This window comes from Perognathus longimembris, chromosome 22 (genome assembly GCF_023159225.1).
Source record: "Perognathus longimembris pacificus isolate PPM17 chromosome 22, ASM2315922v1, whole genome shotgun sequence".
NCBI classification, from domain to species: Eukaryota; Metazoa; Chordata; class Mammalia; order Rodentia; family Heteromyidae; genus Perognathus; species Perognathus longimembris.
The window spans coordinates 7,285,337-7,305,188 of record NC_063182.1 but is presented as its reverse complement, the minus strand read 5'-3'; positions in this window follow the sequence as shown (position 1 = coordinate 7,305,188).

Sequence of the window (19,852 nt, the reverse complement as noted above, 5' to 3'; positions counted from 1 at the left end):
CAGGGAGGCTGAGATTGCAGTTTGAAGCTAGCTCAGACAGAAAAGTCCAATATACTCTAGTCTTCAATTAAGCAGTAAAAAAGCTGGGCTGGAGATGTGGCTCAAGTGGTAGAGTACCAGTTGTGAGCAAGAAGCTGAAAGCTGTGGCCCTGAATCCAAACTCTGGAAATATCACTGACATACAGTTTCTCTCTCTCTCTCTCTCTCTCTCTCTCTCTCTCTCTCTCTCTCTCTCTCTCGTAGCCAGGTAGGGAAAGTGCTTCTTGGTTTCTTTTTTCACTTATTGCCTGTTAAGCATGAAATCTTAAAGGTCTTTTGTTTTAAATAATCTATGTGCCTGTCTTTGAGCTTAAGCCCCTCTGAGAAGGCACTAGTGGAGTTACTTCAACAATATGCAATCTAGTCTGTATAAAAATGAGGAAGTAAAAATAAAGGAAGTAAAATGAAGAAACAAATAGTGAGGAATATAAAACTGGGCAATTTGTTGTGTTATAAACTTAAGTCAAGGGATCATGTATCCACAAAGAACATGAACAATTCAGAGAGCAGCTCCTTTAAGGACAGAGCTGAAAAAAAAATTGACAATTGATGCATAAACACAAAGGAGGATTAAATGGCTCCTATTTTAGACTTTGCCTTCATTACCTTTTATTTAGTATTATGTAGTATTGAATTCTTATTATAAAAGTAATACATGGCTAGTGGCAAGAGTGCTTGCCTCATATACATGAAGCCCTGGGTTCGGTTCCCCAGCACCACATATACAGAAAATGGCCAGAAGTGGCGCTGTGGCTCAAGTGGCAGAGTGCTAGCCTTGAGCAAAAAGAAGCCAGGGACAGTGCTCAGGCCCTGAGTCCAAGGCCCAGGACTGGCCAAAAAAAAAAAAATGTAATACATGTTCTTTTAAATAAAGAATCCGGAGGTGTATTCGGAAAAATTGCAAGTCTTCTCACCACCTTCTTTCAGTTATCTCTCACAAAGGTTTCTAATATTAACAGTTTGAAATGTGTTTTTTTTTCACATTTTTCTCCATGTATGCATTCATCTATGTGTTTACACATAGGTTTGTTTTCTTTTAAGTTTTAGATGTGTTTTCCACATTTTATATATGCATGCATTCCTATATGTCATTGCATATAGGTTTGTTTTCTTTTTTTTTTTCCTTTTGCCAGTCCTGGGGCTTGGACTCAGGGCCTGAGCACTGTCCCTGGCTTCTTTTTGCTCAAGGCTAGCACTCTACCACTTGAGCCACAGCGCCACTTCTGGCTTTTGCTGTTTATATGGTGATGAGGAATCAAACCCAGAGCTTCGCACATGCTAGGCAAGCTCTCTACCGCTAAGCCACATTCCCAGCCCTGCTTTGTCTTCTCTTAAAACAATGCCATGATTATTGCCCTATAATTTTTATGTTTTAAATTAAAGCAACACAGAGGTCTCTTCAGGTCAATTCTTTATAAAAGTACCTTTTAAATTACTGTATAAATTCAAATCTGAATGCATTTTACTTCTGCCTTCATTATCGCCCTTCGGTACTACACATAAAAATAGCACTTTTTTTCCCCCAATGATAAATTCCATACACGAGCTTTATAAACAGCCTAGCCTGAACATATTCCAAAGAGCAAAATTTGGAAACTTGTTTTGAAATTCATGTGACTTCCTCTTTAATAATCATATCCCTTTATCCGAACACAGACTCATTTTTAGTAATAAACAGTGGGTTATATATAGTCCTATTTATAGAGGGGTTATGACAAACAGGAATAGATACATTCACAAGACAAACAGGCAAAGGTTAAAGGGATTTGTTTCATTTATATTTCCAAATAGTTTGGAGGGAGCTCCAGTTCACCTGAAGGCTTCCCTGTGCAATCACAGACTGAGATACATGGGTGAAAGAAGGGGCCTCCAGGACAATGCGGACGCTAGCGCATGGGTCAAACAGCAGTAGGTAGCAGTCTCGTGCTTTTTGTGGTTGTTATACCTTAGCTGAGAAGTGGATGTATAAACTTAGTACCTATGGAAACCATTTTACTCTAAGAAAATAAACTGCCTAGCACATATGAATCTGAGACAGCCAAGGGTCAAGGAAGACATTCATATTTTTTTTAAGTCCAAATAGAAATGGTAGCCTCTCTGTATAACACCTTAATAATGACAATACAATCATATTTTAAAAAGTTCTCATAACATGGGATGCAGCAAACTGACATCCCAACTTTACAAGCCAATGCTGGTAAGGCAATTCTAGAACATAGTGTACATACTTGGGAGTAATCGCTGGGACAGGAAGGCAAGGCTACTGGTCACCAGGGTAAAGGTCTTATGCAGGCGGAACTGAAATCAGGCAAAATTAAAATATTCAGGTGCTTTCTTTGCATAGGACACAGACAAAGGCTGTGAGCTAAGATCATTTCTACCAGCAGCTATGTGCATTGCAGACTAGAAACCAATTCCATTTAGCTTAAGAAAAAGGACATAACTATATAATGACACAGGCTGTCTCTTGAAACTAAGGATGAGGATGGGGCTGGGCTTGCAGAAGGAACCACAAGCGGTCATTCAAGAGCCAGATTTCTTTTCCTAGAATTTCTCATCTGTAATTCTCTCCATTAATCTGTTTCATTCTTTTTCTATCTCAGCAGACCAGCTCCCTTTTCTTCTTTCCCTGGGTTCTAAATTTGGACTTCATTGATTCAGTGATAAAGGAAAAAAATACTTTCTTTTTCTATATACTCATTCTAAATTCTTCGTGGAGAGAAAAATGGATTGGCTCACCTCACCTAGCCTGTGGTCCCAGCAGCCGTGGGCTGGAGATGGCGGTGCAAACGAGACCTTTGAAAAGAGAAAGATGATCCGATCCATGAAGCCAAGTTCAGTAGCCTAATCATAACTGCTGTTCCCCAAGGGTGTACTCAACATCAGTGTTGTCAAAATTAGAAAATTAGGGCCGAAAAGAAATTTATCAATGAGAAAACGCGAGCCCAGGGGAAAATGAATAACTCACTCCGTGTCTCACAGCTAGTCAATGACAAAACAAACTCATTCTCTTATTACCATGTAGTGTGAGAACAGAGGCCACCAGAACTGAAAAACAATATCTATTTCATTGTATTTTTTCCATGATATTTTGAGAGCCATGAATAGTATAATTTAGAGAAGCTATGTGAATTTTATAGAGAGTAATGTTTTCTTTTTGTTGTTTTGGTTTAGGTTACTGAGACAGGGTCTCAGCACTAGTTGCCCTCAAACTGTGGTTCTGCCTCACTTTTCTAATTGCTATGATTATGTGTATGCATTATTATTCATTGACACAGAGAGAGAGAGAGAGAGAGAGGAGGTGTTTGTTATATTTAACTTCTCTTGTTATACAAAATCCTGCATTATTGATTTCTTGTTATTGATTCTAAAAGCAAAAGTTTCTTTTTTTCCCTTGAAATAAAATATATAAAAGTTTAGACTAAGCCAGGCACCAGTGCCTCACGCCTGTAATCCTAGCTACTCAGGGGGCTGAGATCTGAGGATCAAGGTTCAAAGCCAGCCAGGGCAGGAAAGACATTGAGACTCTCACTTCCAAATTACCATCAGAAAACTGGAAATGGCGCTGTGGCTTAAGTGGTAGAGTGCTATCCTTGAGCTGAAGAGCTCAGGAATAGTGTCCAGGCCCAGAGTTCAAAATAAAATAAAAGAAGTTACCACTAAGAATTTGAAGGACTTAGGGATGTGGCACAGTGATAGAGTGTTGACTTAGCACACATCAGGCCCTGGGTTTGATCCCCAGCACACACACACACACACACACACACACACACACACACACACACACACACACGGGTGATGGGAGGGAATTTAGAAGCTATTCTTGCACTCTCTTTTGAATACATATGTAATCAGGTATTGGAAGGACTTAATAAAATGGATAGGAATGTCTCAAGTGGTAGAACACCTGCTAGTAAACCCAGAGTTCAAATCCCGTTACTACCAAAAAAATAAAAATAGTGCCTTTCTTCCCAGGGTACCAAGTTAGTTAAGAAATGCAATATGAGTGGCACAAAAGAAGGAAATATTCTTTTTATTATTGTTAAAGATGAGTTAGAGGACATAGATTAGTGTGCAGCCCAAATGTGGCTCTAAATGAACCTCAGTATCTGGGGGAAAAAGACAACACGAGGGGAGACAACTTTTTAATCCCAGCAGGCAATACGGTTGCAAGGAGGGAAAGAAGCAGAGCTGAACCAGATATTAACTCTTCATTATTCCCCAAGTTGACAAGTCCTTCCCATCTAACAAAGCAATGGATAAAGGAATAGAGAAAAGCTTGCAGTGTGATTGAATTCTCTAGAAGGAAAAACAGCTCAAATGTGTGCTCTGCCTAGAAGGGACCAGCAAGAGGAGAGGACACTGCTCAATAAATACGCAGGTATGTTTTACTTCTCTAATTTGATTTTCCCCACCTACATGCAAATAAGTCCATTTAACTACTTGCATGTATTCTATGATACCATTATCCTATATTTAACTTAATCAGCTCCTGGTTCATAGATATTGAAGTCTTTTAATTTTTTCACTACCACAGAAAGTGCTCCAGTGAGTACTATTTTTTTTTGCCACATTTGGCCCCTTTGCTCAGTTATTCCTTAGAGTTTGTTTAAAATGTGGAATGAAAGTTGAATATGGAAAATAACATGCACACTAAATGTTTTATATATAGATACAGCATTGTCTCTGTATTGGTGTGTTTTCAGATCAACAGTTGTGAGAATTTCTACATCTTGTCCTGTATTGCATATTACGTTTCAGTCCCTCTCATTTTGAAAACATGCTAAGCAAATGATTGTCATTCAGCTCTCGTTTCCTTATGTGCTATAAAGTTATATACTTTATTCCACCTCTTCCCACAGAAGAATATCAACCGGTCTAAATTACAGAGTCAACTCTTTACCAGAATATAGGATGCCTTTCAGTATCGGGGCAGAAAGTTTGGCTTTGCAACTGTGTGAAAAATTGATGATGTTATTTGGCTCAGTGGATATATTAGATAGATTAGTGTATTATCTCAGAATCAATGTTCAGTATATATATTTGTGTAGTGGATAATTACTGTAATAAATGCAGACTTGACACTTTAGTAGAAGAAACATAGTGCATTATGCCGGCATCCCAAAGGGACTGCTGGATTGGGCGCTTAGAAACTATCAAGCACAGAAGGCCAATTGTTTGGCTCTAGAATTCTATCCTTCAGTCTTCATCATGGACAAACGAGAGGACACAACATTTGCCTTCTGTTTTCTTGAAAAGTACTTCACATGCCATTATTTCTGGTTCTCTGGGCACATGAGGAGAAGTATCACTAATTCTCAAAGTAGCAAGGCCAGAGCCTGCGGCTTGTAGGTATTAACTTCACTGAAAAAAAAAATTGGTAGACTATGTTAACAGCACCAACAAAGTAAGCTGTCTATATATCAAGAAAGATAACCAAGGCTGGTACCAGTGGCTCCTACTTGTAATCCCAGATTCTCAGGAGGTTGAAATTCAGAGAATCACTGTTTGAAATCAGCCCTGGTGGAAAGTCCTCCAAAATAAGTAGCAAAAGTGGTAGAATGCCGGATTAGCAGACAAACTGGGCAAGTATAAAGCCTTTGAGTGCAAACCTTCTTCCCTGCCCCCTTCCCAAAGACAACTAGGTTAAGTGGCTCTGTAAAGAGATTAAGATCTTTCCAGGCCTTGGGTACTATCCCATTCAGAATGGCAATCAGCAAGAAAACAACAAGTGCTAGTGAGGAATTGGGGAGAAAGGATCTCTCTCGACTGTTTGTGGGAATGTCAACTAGTATGATCATTATGGAAACCAGTATAGAGAGTCCTCAAAAAACTAAAAGCAGGGGCTGGGGATATGGCCTAGTGGCTAGAGTGCTTGCCTCGTATACATGAGGCCCTAGGTTCGATTCCCCAGTACCACATATACAGAAAATGGCCAGAAGTGGCGCTGTGGCTCAAGTGGCAGAGTGCTAGCCTTGAGTGGGAAGAAGCCAGGGACAGTGCTCAGGCCCTGAGTCCAAGCCCCAGGACTGGCCAAAAAAAAAAAAAAAAAAAAAACGAAAAGCAGACCTTCCTTATGTTCCTGGCATGCCACTCTTTGGCATAGATCTGAAGCCACTTAAATCAACATATAATAAAAAAAAATTCCTGCACAGCCCTGTTTATTATAGCTCTGTTAACAATATCCCAGCTGTGGAATCAACCAAGGCACCCAACAACAAATGAATAAAGAAAACATGTATATATATATATATGTACATGCATATATGTACATACATATGTGTATATAATTTCTTTATTTAGCTGTAAAGAAAAATGAAATGATGTAATTTGCAGAAAAAAAACGCATGAAACCGAAAAGCATCATATTCAGTGAGATAAGCCAAGCTTAAAAAGCCAATATACAAGTTAGGCACTAGTGGTTTACATTTGTAATTTTTTTTTTTTTTTTTTTTTTTTTTGGCCAGTCCTGGGCCTTGGACTCAGGGCCTGAGCACTGTCCCTGGCTTCTTCCCGCTCAAGGCTAGCACTCTGCCACTTGAGCCACAGCGCCGCTTCTGGCCGTTTTCTGTATATGTGGTGCTGGGGAATCGAACCTAGGGCCTCGTGTATCCGAGGCAGGCACTCTTGCCACTAGGCTATATCCCCAGCCCTACATTTGTAATCTTAGCTAATCAGAAGACTGCGATCTAAGAATCATGGGTTGAAGCCAGCCTAGGCAGGAAAGTCTGAGAATCCTATTTCCAATTAACCACCTAGAAAGCTATCAGTGGAGCTATGGGTCAAGTGGTGGTAGAGTGCTAGCCTTGAGCAAAAGAAGCTCAATGACAGCATCCAAGCCCTGAATTCAAGCCCCAGGACTCTCCCCTCCATTGCAGATAAAAAGCCAACTACAATATTTTTTTGCTCATTTGTGGCTTCGAGACCTACAATGATGATGACGATAATGATGACAATGACAATAGGACAGGAATGTAAAAAGGGGACTGTTTGTGGAGCTCAGTGGTAATGGGCTGGGGAGGTAATAATAGGGGAAAGAAGATACTAGGGTGTAATGGAGAGGTGAACGTGTTCAAATTACACTCTCATACTATAAATGTATGTTAATTTAAAAAAAATTAAGGGGCTGGGAGTGTGGCCTAGTGGTAGAGTGCTTGCCCAGCATGTAGGAAACCCTGGGTCAATTCCTCAGTACCATGTACATGGAAAAAGCCAGAAGTGGTGCTGTGGCTCAAGTGGTAGAGCTCTAGCCTTGAGCAAAAGAGGCTCAGGGTCAGTGTCCAGACCCTGAGTTCAAGCCCCAAGACTGGCAAAAAAAAAAAAAAAAAATTGAAATTCTTCCCAGGCTGGTCACTGGTGGCTCCTACCTGTAATCCTAGCTACTCAGGATGCTGAGATCTGAGGATTAGGGTTTGAAGCGAGCTTAGAAAAGAAAGTCCAGGAGGTTCTTATCTCCAGTTAACCTCCCGAAAAGCTAGGAGTGGAATTGTAGTTCAAGTGGTAGAGTTCTAGCGTTGAGTGAAAAAGGTCTGTGACAGCACCCAGGCCCTGAGTTCAAGCTCCTGGACCAGCATCAGGAAAAAAAAAAATCTTCCCATTAAAAAAAAAGCTGGTAATTTGACACTATACCTATTTGAATGACTAGGAGTTAATTTCTGCTTCTTTTTTCTTTCTTTCTAGCACTCTAATGTATCCTTTTAGATATTCTCCATTGATTCTTTTCTACTTTTATTTGCCATTTCTTCTAACCAAAATTTTGTGAAACATCTTTCTTTATGTAACCCAGGCTGTCCCCAAACTCATAATTTCTTGCCTCTGCCTCTCTAGTGCTGGGATGATAGGCATGCTTGCAATAATTAAGCTAAATTTTAATTTTTGCAGTTTACCACATTTCATGCAGGACATGCGAATTTACTCTTTACTGAGTACATTTGCATGTCCGTTTAAAAATCTATGTTTTCCTTCATATTTTGAAGGCTTATGCTGAGTACTCAGATATTTTTATTTTAATTTCAGGAAAACAAGCATATTTTAACCTACTAATAGGAAATGGAAAGCGTCTAGAAGAAGCTGATAATGTATGGAGACAACTGTTCTCTTCTAATTAAGAAAATGCAAATCACCTACTTTTATAGTTCTTTTCAATTTATTTCCCTTTCTCTTTAATAACCTGTGGAGCTAGCAAGCAGAGAGCCAACAGGAGGAAAATTAGAAATGCAGATAGGCCGAAGGTAGAAAAGGTTATTTTTTTTCACTCCCACCATATTAGAACAACATAAATACCATTTACATTAAGGAGATGTTTATCAGTTAAAGCATAGAAAAACTAGACTAAAACAAATGTGCTTACCTATTACGTATCTGTTAAGGAAAGGAAATTTCTAAGCTTAAAGGCCAAAAATGAAAGCACAAGGAACAGAATTGAAATGATTATATAAATTCAATTTTAATTCCACATTTAAAATGCAAATGAACTGCAATTTTTTTAAACAGAAAAAACAATGAAGGATAATTGTAATTGAATGAAGAATCCTAAAAATTATTAATATTGTTGTTTTTGGTTGTAGTATTTATTTTTGCTTTTAAGCATTTTTTTTCTTCTTAGGGAGGGGTATGGGGGCATAAAAAGGGAAGGAGAAACAGCGAGCAAATGGAATCATACTATTCAGTATACACGATGTGGAAAATGAACTCTTGTAACTTGTGGGCAGGGATGGGAGGAGGAAATGGAGCAAGCAAAGGAAGGGGAGACATTGTCCAAAACAAAGACGTGTACACATTACTTGACTTATAAACTAGTAAGCCCTCTGTGTAACACCTTAGCTATGACCATAAAATTATATTTAAAAATTCATCAGAAAAATCGCCACACTATGAGACATAAAATAGATAATTCACTATGAAATCTTTACTGTGGAAAATGTTGAACCATTCTACTTCATTAAAAATACAACGAAGGTGGGTGCTGGTGGCTCACCCCTGTAATCCTAGCTATTAAGGAGGATGAGATCTGAGGATCACGGTTCAAAGCCACCCTGAGCAGGAAAGTCCATAAGACTCAGAAAAACAGGTGTGGAGCTGTGGCTCAAGAAATAGAGTACCAGCCTAGCACTTAAGATAGCCTTAGAGGTCACTTAGCCTAGCACTAAAGTTCAGGAACAGCTCCTGGGCTCTTCTTGCTCAAGCTCCACAACTGACCTGGCCCACCCAAAATACATCTAAATAATTAGATTAAAAACTAAAATAATTAGATACCTTTTGTTGCCTGTTAATTAGGATCAGAGGAGCAGGTCAATAGCACTTCATTCGACTACCAGGCGCAAGACTGTGTGCTCAATCCTCAGCAGTACCCCCCAAAATATTTTTAAGTCCCTATTTCTGATGTTTGCATAGATATTAACCAACACTTCTTCTTCCCTCCTTTTTGCTTTCTGCAGGAGCCCAAATGACTTGATGAGAAGCCTGTGCACTTGATCCTTCCCTTCTTCTGAAGGAAAACCACTTTGCTGGCTGATGGCCGAAGGGGTAAATACGGTATGAATAAGCCATTCTTCCTTTCTTCCTCTTGGATCAAGCTCTTTACCCAAAGCCTGTGCTTTACTCTACACTGGTGGGGTGATAGATATACCTAGCTTGGATTCAGTTGTAGAGATTAATATAAAAAAGAAGATTCGTCTGGAGGTATGAACATATTCTTCCCTTATGTCAGACTTGATCATGATAAAAGTATATTTTAGGTGCCATCTGTATTCTTTGCTTCACACTTCCACTGCTTTAAATACTGGCCATAAAAAAGAGGGGTGCTATTTATTGGGACCTGTCCAAATCTAACCCTCTTATACTATGTACTTAAAACTTTAAAGATGTTGGAAGCATTTTGTTCATTTCTGGGAATTACAATTACACAAAGATTTATCACTAATGTCTTCATCACATTTTCAAAATTAATGATACAATTATGGTTAATGCACCTGTATTGCATCATTAAAAGGCAAAAATCAAGATGTAAAAGAATATACATGCTTTAATCATTAAACCAATATTTTGTAGTACCTACTATGAGCCAAGTACTTTGCTATGTAAAATAAAATACAAAGAAAAAGAACTGGAAGAAAATATGCCAAAAATCCTATGAATGATTATTTGTAAGAAGCAGAACAAATTCTGATATCCTCTTTCTGGTTTTATGGCTCATTTTTCTTTTAAAATTAACATGGATCACTTTTATGACTTTTAAAAGTATGTTCACCATAGTATGTTGAGAACTCCTAAAACTCAATGATAACAATAAACTAAAAATGACCCAATTTAAAACTGAGTAAAGGGCTGGGGATATGGCCTAGTGGCAAGAGTGCCTGCCTCATATACATGAGGCCCTGGGTTCGATTCCCCAGCACCACATATACAGAAAATGGCCAGAAGTGGCGCTGTGGCTCAAGTGGCAGAGTGCTAGCCTTGAGTAAAAAGAAGCCAGGGACAGTGCTCAGGCCCTGAGTCCAAGCCTCAGGACTGGCAAAAAAAAAAAAAAAAAGAAATAAAACTGAGTAAAAGCTTTTGAATAGACATTTCTCCAAAGAAGATATGCAAACTGCAAATAAATACACAAAAGAAGTATAATATACCTGATTAATAATGAAATGCAAATCAACAGTACAGTGAGACATGGGTTCAAACCCATTGCTGTCTGAACCAAACAACAACAAAAAATGGAAGATAAATGTTGGTGAAGATATGGAGAAACCGGAATCTTTGTGCCCTGTTGGAAGGGATATAAAATGATATAGTCACTGTGGAAAATAGTGATTTTTCTTTAAAAACAAAATAGAGCCAGGCCCAGAGGCTTACACTTATAATCCTAGCTACTCAGGAGACCGAGATGTGAGGATTGAAGTTTGCAGCCAGCCTAGGCAGAAAGTCTGCAAGACTCTTATCTCCAAAAAACTACCAAAAAAGCCAGAAGTGGATCTGTGGCTCAAGTGGTAGAGCACTAGGCCCTGAGTTCAAGCCCTAGGACCTGTACCAAAAATAAATAAATAAAGGACTATCATGTGACCCAGCAATTCCGCTTTGGGGAATTAAAAGAAGGCCTGGTGCCAGTGCTAGAGTTGCTGGCCTTGAGCTTGAAGAGATTCAGGGACAGTGTCCAGACCCCGAGTTCAAGGCCCAGGAAGGACAAAAAAAATAACAAAGAAGGAAAGAAAGAAGGATCTTAGAAAGATACTAATATAATGATTATTCATAGCAGTGTTACTCAGAATAGCTAAACATGCAGGCTGGACAAGTGTCCGTCAATGGATGAATGGATAAGTGAAATGTATCTTGCATATATGTGTATGCATACATAGAGAATATTATTCATACTTAAAAAGAAGGGGGAAAAGAAAGGAATCCTAATATACAGTATGAATCTTGGAGACATTATGCGAAGTGAAAAAGGCTTATTACAAGAAAAAAACCACATAATTTTGCCTATTTGAAGTAGAATGGGTAATATAAAAATGATCGTGAGGTAGTGGTACTAGGGTTTATGAGAAGGGGTAGAAAGCATTATTATTTAATGGGAACAATAATTCAATACTTTAGTAATTCAGTTTCACAAAATAAAAGAGCTGGGCACTGATGGCTCAGGCCTGTAATATTAGCTACTTAGAAGGCTGAGGTCCGAGGATTGGGACTCAAAGCTAGCCAGAGCAGACAGATCTGAGGGACTATCTTCCAATTAATCGGCAAAAAGCTGGAAGAGGAGGTATGGCTTGTGTGATAGAGTGGCAGTCTCAAGCCAAAAAACCAAGTGCAGTGTGAGGCCTTGAGTTTAAGCCCCAGTACTGACATTAAAACAAAACAACTCACTCGCAAAACCAAAAGACAAAATGAAGTCATGCACCACATCACAATGTTTTTCTCAACAACTCACTATTTATACAATGGTAGGCCATACAATTATAATAGAGCTGACAATTCCTATACTCCTAATATTCTACATTTAGATAGATTTATATAGATACACATTTACTGTTGTGTTATAAATACCTACAGTGTTCAGTACAAGTTAACATAATACACAGGTTTTGCCTAGAAATAACAGGCTGTATTATGTAGCATGTAGTATCTGGATTTGTGTAAACATCATATGACACATGAATGACAAAATCACCTAACAACACATTTCTCAGAACATGTTCCCATCATTAAGTAACAGATTCCTGGCTATTACTATTCACACCATAGAGCTAATTTCTCTATATTAACATAGTTCCTAAAATTAATAAGAAAAACCTAAAAGAGCCAGGTACCAGTGGCTCAGCCAATAATCCTAACTACTCAGGAAGCTGAGGTCTGGAAACTGCAGTTTGAAGCCAACCTAGATAGAAAAATCTGTGAGACTCAGTCTGTAACTAACCAGTAAAAAGTCCAGACTGGAGGCTTGGATTAAGAAGTAGAACAATAATTGTGGGTGGAAAAGTAAAATAGCAAAACTGAAGTAATTACTTCAAAAATTAGGATAAATCACATAAAGTATGATATAGTAATATTTTTAGAATTTAAAATAATGGAAACATTTGGCAATCTCTTAGAAACTAACAGGCTAAAATAAATCCTTGAGTTGCCTAGAAATGGGAAATGTTTTTTAGTTTTTAAAAGACATAAAATTATCAGAAAAGGCCCAGGTACTGGTGGCTCATACCTATAATCTTAGCTAGTCAGGAGGCTGAGATCTGAGAATCGCCATTTGAAGCCAGCCTGGGCAGGAATGTATGTGAGACTCTTAGCTCCAATTAATCGCCCAAAAAGCTGGAAGTAGAGCTGTGGCTCAAGTGGTAGAGAGCTAGCCTTGAATAGCATCAGTGAGGACAACCAGAGCCCAGTATCTGAGTTCAAACTCTAGGATCAGCGCAAAAATTATTCAGAAAAATTTAAACAAGCTCAGTCACATCTGTATGAGCTATACACACTAAAACAATTCTAAGTGTAAGTAACTGGTAGAATTGCTAGAATTAGCATGAGAAAACAGTGTCCAGTTAAAGTTCAATTACAGTTAGCAAGTAAAAATTTTAGCATGTTTCATACGGTATTCCCCATACAATGTTAGGAATATATTATAGGGAAATACTATTTGAATCACATTAAGTTCAACTTAACTGGCTTCCTGTACTTTACCTGACAAGGATTGGGTTTTACAAACAGAATAATTCACAATCTTTGGGGTTGTAGCCTGCGTGTTATTGATTTTTCCCCAGATTAGAATCACAATGCCCAGTAATTGAGAATTACTGCTCTAGAAATGTTAATTTTAGACATATTAATTAGGCAAGTAGGCATCAGGTGAATTGCTGTTAGGTGAATTGATATCAAGGTGAATTGAATCCCTGTGACCATCATAACATGTTATATAAGAAGGTTGTTCAGGTCCCACTGAGAACCTAATTCATTTTGTAGATATTATTTACAGGGTTGCATTTTGAATTTGGAGCCTGCCTCTGGTTTCTTTCTTTTGTAAGTGAGCTGTCTTTGGAGAGACACAGTTTGCTTTGCTTGACTCTTAGCTAAGGCTAAGACATAAAATTTCTCTCCAACTTGGAGGTTAGAGTGGGAACACTGGTTTTAAGTCAAGCATGACACAAACATCTCCTTTGGCTCTTTTAGACAGTTTTCTTTTTCACTTGCATAGATGGAGAAACTGTAGGTAAGAATAATTTGGTGACTTTTAAGGAACACAGCCAGTGGCAAACTCAGAAATTCTGCTCTCTTAACTCATTAAGTTGATTTAATGAAAGACATCATGGCAAAAGTCTCCAATTTTGGTTAGTGTTGATCAGAAAAGCAGATAACACATATATTTCCAGACATTGTTCCAGAACAGAATGTCACCTGATGGTATTTCTTTTTTTCCCCATAGTGGAAGTGCTATCTGTCTACTCATCAGCTCCAAACAACCACTGTGGCAGAGAAGAATGGGCTGTTATTTGATGCCAAATTGAATCTGCAGAGATTCAGTGAACTCAGACTCGAGAATTATTACAGTGACTCACTATGTGTGTGTCTGTTTGTGATTTTTAACAATGATAGCAAGGTAGGCTTACTTTTAATTTCCTCTTAAATATTAGGATGTTTCAAAGTGTCCACAGTTACTGATTGGGACCTTGTGTTTCTGATCTTGGTGATAGAAGGTAGCCAACTTTTAAACTAAAAATGAATCGTCTGCAAAGTTCTAACTGAACTGTCCACATTTCAAGAGTACTTATCCAAACCAGAAGGAAACATGGATATTTTTCAACTCAAGACTAATTTTTAGTCGTTCTTATTGTCTGTTTGTTCTTAGAGGCCACTGACCCAAGGGAGAACCGTCAGCACGGGCAGCTTGGCTGGTATCTCATGATTCTGTTTCTGTGTGTGTGTGCCAGTCCCAGGGCTTGAATTCAGGGCTTAGGCAGTGTCCCTGAAGATTTCTGTTCAAGGCTAACACTCTATCATTTGAGCCACAGCTCCATTTCCAGCTTTTTTGGGTAGTTAATTGGAGATGAATCTCTTGGGCTTTCCTGCCCAGCCTGGATTCAAACCATGATCCTCAGATCTCAGCCTCCTTAGTCGCTAGGATAACAGGCATGCGGCATGGGCGCTGGCTATCCCGTGATTCTTAACTCTTCAAAAGCAAGTGCTCAGGAGGAGATTTGGCTTCAAAAAGGTAGAAAGCCAGACACTTGATTTTTCTCACCATGGATAAACCAAAGGCTCTGGAAAGAAATTATCCTAGCAGATGGCAATCGCTCCTTGTCTCTGGTCTCCATCTCTTCACAAGTAAAACAGAATCTCTGCATGGTCCTCTGCTTAAGGAAGACACCGGTTTTAGGTGAGAGTTTCCCCTAGTCCCAAATTCTGAATATTTATGACAAGAAATCTTCAACTCCTCATACTTTAGTCATACTCCTCTAGTCTTGTGGTCTATGTGCCTTGGACTCTCAAAAATAACCTGTTGATTTAAGTTCCCAGAAGTTCCCAGATCTCTCATCGTATCTCTTCACCCATAAAGTAACTCCTCTGTGGCTTTGTAGGTTTATAGGTTTTATGCTATGAAAAGGAAAGTGCTGTCCCTCTCAGTTCCTTATATCCTTCCACTGTCCTCTGGTCAGTCATTAGTAAAATTCCTTATCTACTTAGGCTTTTTTTTCCCCCTGAAAAGTTGCCCTCATTATTTAATGGAAAGAAATTATCCCTGGGAACTTTACCTCCAATTTGTTAGTTTTAAAAATTCAGTTGTGGTTTCTCCTTTGTACTATTGGGCCTCGTGGTAGAATTTGCTTTCTGGCTTATCTTTTTGACTTCAAGATTCCTGTTTCTTCCTTGTGGCTAAAATCATTCAGCTTAGAACTTATAGAATGAAATGCTACCATCACCTACCAGTCCTTGAAGTGTTATCTGCCGACTCCATGTCGCTCAGTTTCCTTTCTCGAGGCATTTAATGGCTGGCTTTTCATTCTTTCCAGTGTTATTCCAGCCCATATTCTTGGCAATTTCAATATCTGCAATGTTGGTTCTTCTAATTGTTTCTTTTATCCCTAGACCCTCTTTCTCAAGTATTGAATTCCTACCTATATGAAGGTATAGTATAACCTTCATGTTTCAATAACTACAACATTGTCCAATATCAAACTTTCTGGCTATCCTTCCAATTTTTCTAACTCAATCCCTCCCAGACCCTAATTTGAAAGACAATTTCAGCCACGCCAATACATCAAAACAATTCTATCTGTCATCATTTCATAATCGCTACCACTTTACTTCTTTTCAGCTGAATATGTGTGGTTAATCATGATAAACTTTCCATCCAGGGCCAGGTTGTTCATGCCTGTAATCCTAGCTACTCAAGAAGATGAGATCTGAAGACAGTCTGGGCAGGAAAGTCCATGAGACTTTTACCTTCAATTGACCACCAAAATGCTGAAAGCAGAGCTGTAGTTCAAGTAGTAGAATGCTAGCTTTGGACAAGAGGGCTCAGACCCAGCATCCAGGGCCAGAGTTCAAGCCCCAGGACCAGCACACACACACAAAAACATAATCTTTCCATGTTATTACCCTTAGTGCCGTGATTTTCTCTCATTATAACATATTTGCTCATAAAAATCCAACGCTGGGGTTGGAGGCATAACTCAGGTGGGAGAGCACCAACCAATCAGATACTGAGCTTGAATCCTAGCCTCAGACCAAAAAAAAAAAAAAAAAAAAAAAAAAGAATCCAGTGTTTTGTAAATCGACAACTTGGCCTACACCAAACCTGGATTCACATAGATTATCCAAGAGGATACGATGCCACATATCCCCAGCTGTTATAACTTTGTGTGGTGATTACAAATTTCTTAAATGGTGCTGAATGCAGGGTGACAATCTTGAGGATTTTTTTCGAGCTCATTTACTCTCCTTTTTCATCCATTCTGCCTCCATTGCTTCATACCTTCTGATACTTTTCTAACCTTCAATATTTCCCCATCCTTTGCATTGGTGTAGCAATTTTTTTTAATAAAGTGAGCAGAAGATTGAGTCTACAAGCTCTTACCACACTGACCAGTCTTTGTCTTCTTACACACTATCCTATTTTGTGTGACAGGCGGACTGGCTATTCTGCTAGCCCAGGATACCTTTCCACTTGTGATTCATACCTTCCCAAATCATATTCTCAAGGAAAGTGCTTTTTACCAGCCACATGTTATCAGTTTTTTCCTCTCTACTGGATCTGTCCCGTCACATCCAAGCATGTTATTTTTCACCTCTTAAAATAACCATCTATTGACCTCATTTTCCCTTTCGGTCACTGCTCCTTTTTTCTTTATAAAAAAAATAATAACTCATTGAATGAATTCCCTAAAAAACAATTCCTATACTGACCATCTTCAATTCCTCTCCCGATTTTTCTTTTTCAAGTTTAAAATAATTGTGTCTAAACAATTAGTACTCATTGCTACTTGGAATATTCCATCTTATCTACCATCAAAATGTAAGCAAAGCCCAGCACTGATGGCTCATGCCTATAATCCTTGCTACTCAAGAGGCTGACATCTGAAAATTGTGGTTCGAAGCCAGCCTGGGCAGGAAAGTCTGTGAACTCCATCTAACTGTCACAAAAGCCAGAAGTGGAGCAGAAAAAGAAAGTGAGGAGAAAGTACTTATGAAGAGATTGATGATTAACGTAGCTTTAATTTAGGCAAGGGCGTATAGGCCATTAAGGAATTTAGATCTTACTAAATCTAAAAAAAGAAGATGAGATTTTACTAATTCCAAGTGGGAAGACGTTGATTGCTTTTAAACATGAGTATGACATGATCTGTCTTCAGTATTCTTAAGGATATATTTTACTGCAGTAAAATTTAGACATACCATGCATAAAGCATAGTGCGTGCAACAAAACTTTACTGATTGGTAAAAAAGAAGTGGGCAATAACCCAAATGAGGAACCATATGGAAAGTTTTCTTTTGTTTCTAAATTTTCACTTAAGGTACTATTATCTTTATGAGATTTGGTCATATTGTGACATGTAGTCGCAGTTTGAAGAGTACCATTACTATATTTTGGTCTATAGAAACAACAGTATATTTATCCATTCTATTTTTAAATACAATTGGATTGCTTTCAGTTTTTATTTATGAGGAACATATTTGTACATATATTTCAGCACACACATATGTCCATATTGAGTGCATGTATATACACACATAATATATGTCTCTGTACACACACACACTCACACACACACACACTCACATATACCTATTAAGGCAACTTTACTGAGTCATAAAGTGTGCTTCCATTGAAGTTAATGCTGACAGTTCTCCAGGTAGGCTGTGCATATTCGGCAATACGTGAGAGTAAGAGTTGCCCCATCGCTGTCAGCTTTCATTTATTTATTTGGTAGTGACTCAAATGTCCATTTCTTGGTGAATAATGATCGTGAAAATGTTTTGGTTATTGGATACTTAGACATTCTCTTTCATTGAATGCCTACTCACTGGCCTAGTACTTGGATTAAAAAAAAAGAGGTGTGAATTCTGTATGGAAGTTATATTAGCCAGTGTTAAGCATTTGTTCAGTTCTGGTACAGCAAGTCTGGTATATTTCTAACAAACTTTCAAGTGTTCCTTTATAGAGGGAATGCTATAGGAACAAAGATGCTCTCTACAAGATCATTGGAGTGCAAATCATCTGAAAATTAATGATGAAAGCTGCAGTCAAATCACACTTTCTGAAAAGTGCTGTTTTTGCCTATAGCATAGATTTTCCAGTTTTCCCTCTGCAGGTATGGGCCTTGAACTCAGAGCCTGGGCACTAACCCTTAGGGTTTTTTTTTTTCCATTAAAGGTTAGTGCTTTGCCACTGGGACCACAGCTTGTTAATTGGAGCTAAGAGTCTTGTAGACTTTACTGCCCGGCCTGGCTTTGAACTGTAATTCTCAAATCTCAGCCTACTAACTAGGATTACAGGCATAAACCACCAGTGCCCAGTTTGTACTACAGTTTTGTCTTCCCTGAGGTCAATTTTAAGATTCAGTAGCTCAATGGTGAAGTACAGGTGAAGGACCCTTTGTTCCAACTTTAGCACACAAAATAAAAGAATCACATCCTTTTATGAATCGAATCTATTAATGAAATTTCCTCTAAACACAAGCTTCACAGAAATTTAATGATGGAGGGAGAGAAAATGCAATGCTGCATAAAATTTAGCTTCACAGCCTCGGGGGGGGGGGCGGGGAATTTAATTCCACAAATTTGAAACCCAGCTAGATGAATTCTGAGACATAAATATACGGAGGAGAAAGGGCATGTTCAATTAATGGGATTTCTGGCTTCCTGCCCAGAGAGATTCTGCAAAATCTTACACTGCAAGGTAGAGTGGCCCCTACCACTGTAGGAACACCCCGGAGGAGGAGGGCTCTGCCCAACAATGAATCCACTTTGTACCGCCTGTCCTGTCGTCCTGCCCTGCAGGCTGGCAGGCTTGCTTCCACTGCGTGACTTTCTGAGCTTGCTTATTTCCTCTTTTTAAAGATCGCGCACCTGAAACTGACTTGGTTATCATTACCTTCTCTCATTTTCCCTCCCTCTGTCTTGTTTCTTTCGTTCTTTTTTTTTTTTTCCTTTTGCTCCTCCCAGAGTGGCAAAACCATAGCAAAGCCCTCTGGGGGTGGGGTGTGTGTGTGGGGGTTCAACCTGGGAAGAAGTAGACTGCTTCTTTCATCTGTTGTGGATCTTTATAATTCATATTCAACTCTGGCCAGCTTACCTCTGACCTTGACAATTCTCTGCAGCTAGTGATCCCAACTACGATGGTTTCTGAGAACTGGGGCTGCTTTTCACCCCCACCCCCACCCTCCACCCCCTCCCTCACCCCCCTCCCGCACCCCGCCCTCGCAATCCACTCCGCGGCCTCCAGCGGTGTAACGCGCGGAGCAGCCTCGCTCGCATCCCCGGCTGGCCGGGCTGGTGCTGCTCCCGGGCCCGCGCGCCGCGTCCCCCCCCCCGCCCCCCGCCTTCCATGACACCTTCCTCGGCTCAAGTCTATATTTGAAGGGCTCCGGGCGAAATTAATTTCCCCGGGGGCCGAGGGGAGCGGGGCGGGAGGAGGGGGGAGGGTCTGACGGGCGAACCCCGGGGCCGCCTCGCCCGCCCTCTGCTGGTGAAGGAGCGCCACTGCCGCGGCCAGACGCGGGGCGGGGTGGGGTGGGATGGCGGGCGGGGGGGGGTTGGGGGGCGGGGGGAGGAAGCGTCCATCGCGTAGGGGTGCGTCGACCGGAGAAGGCGGCGGGCTGGCATTCGACAGTGAATCGAA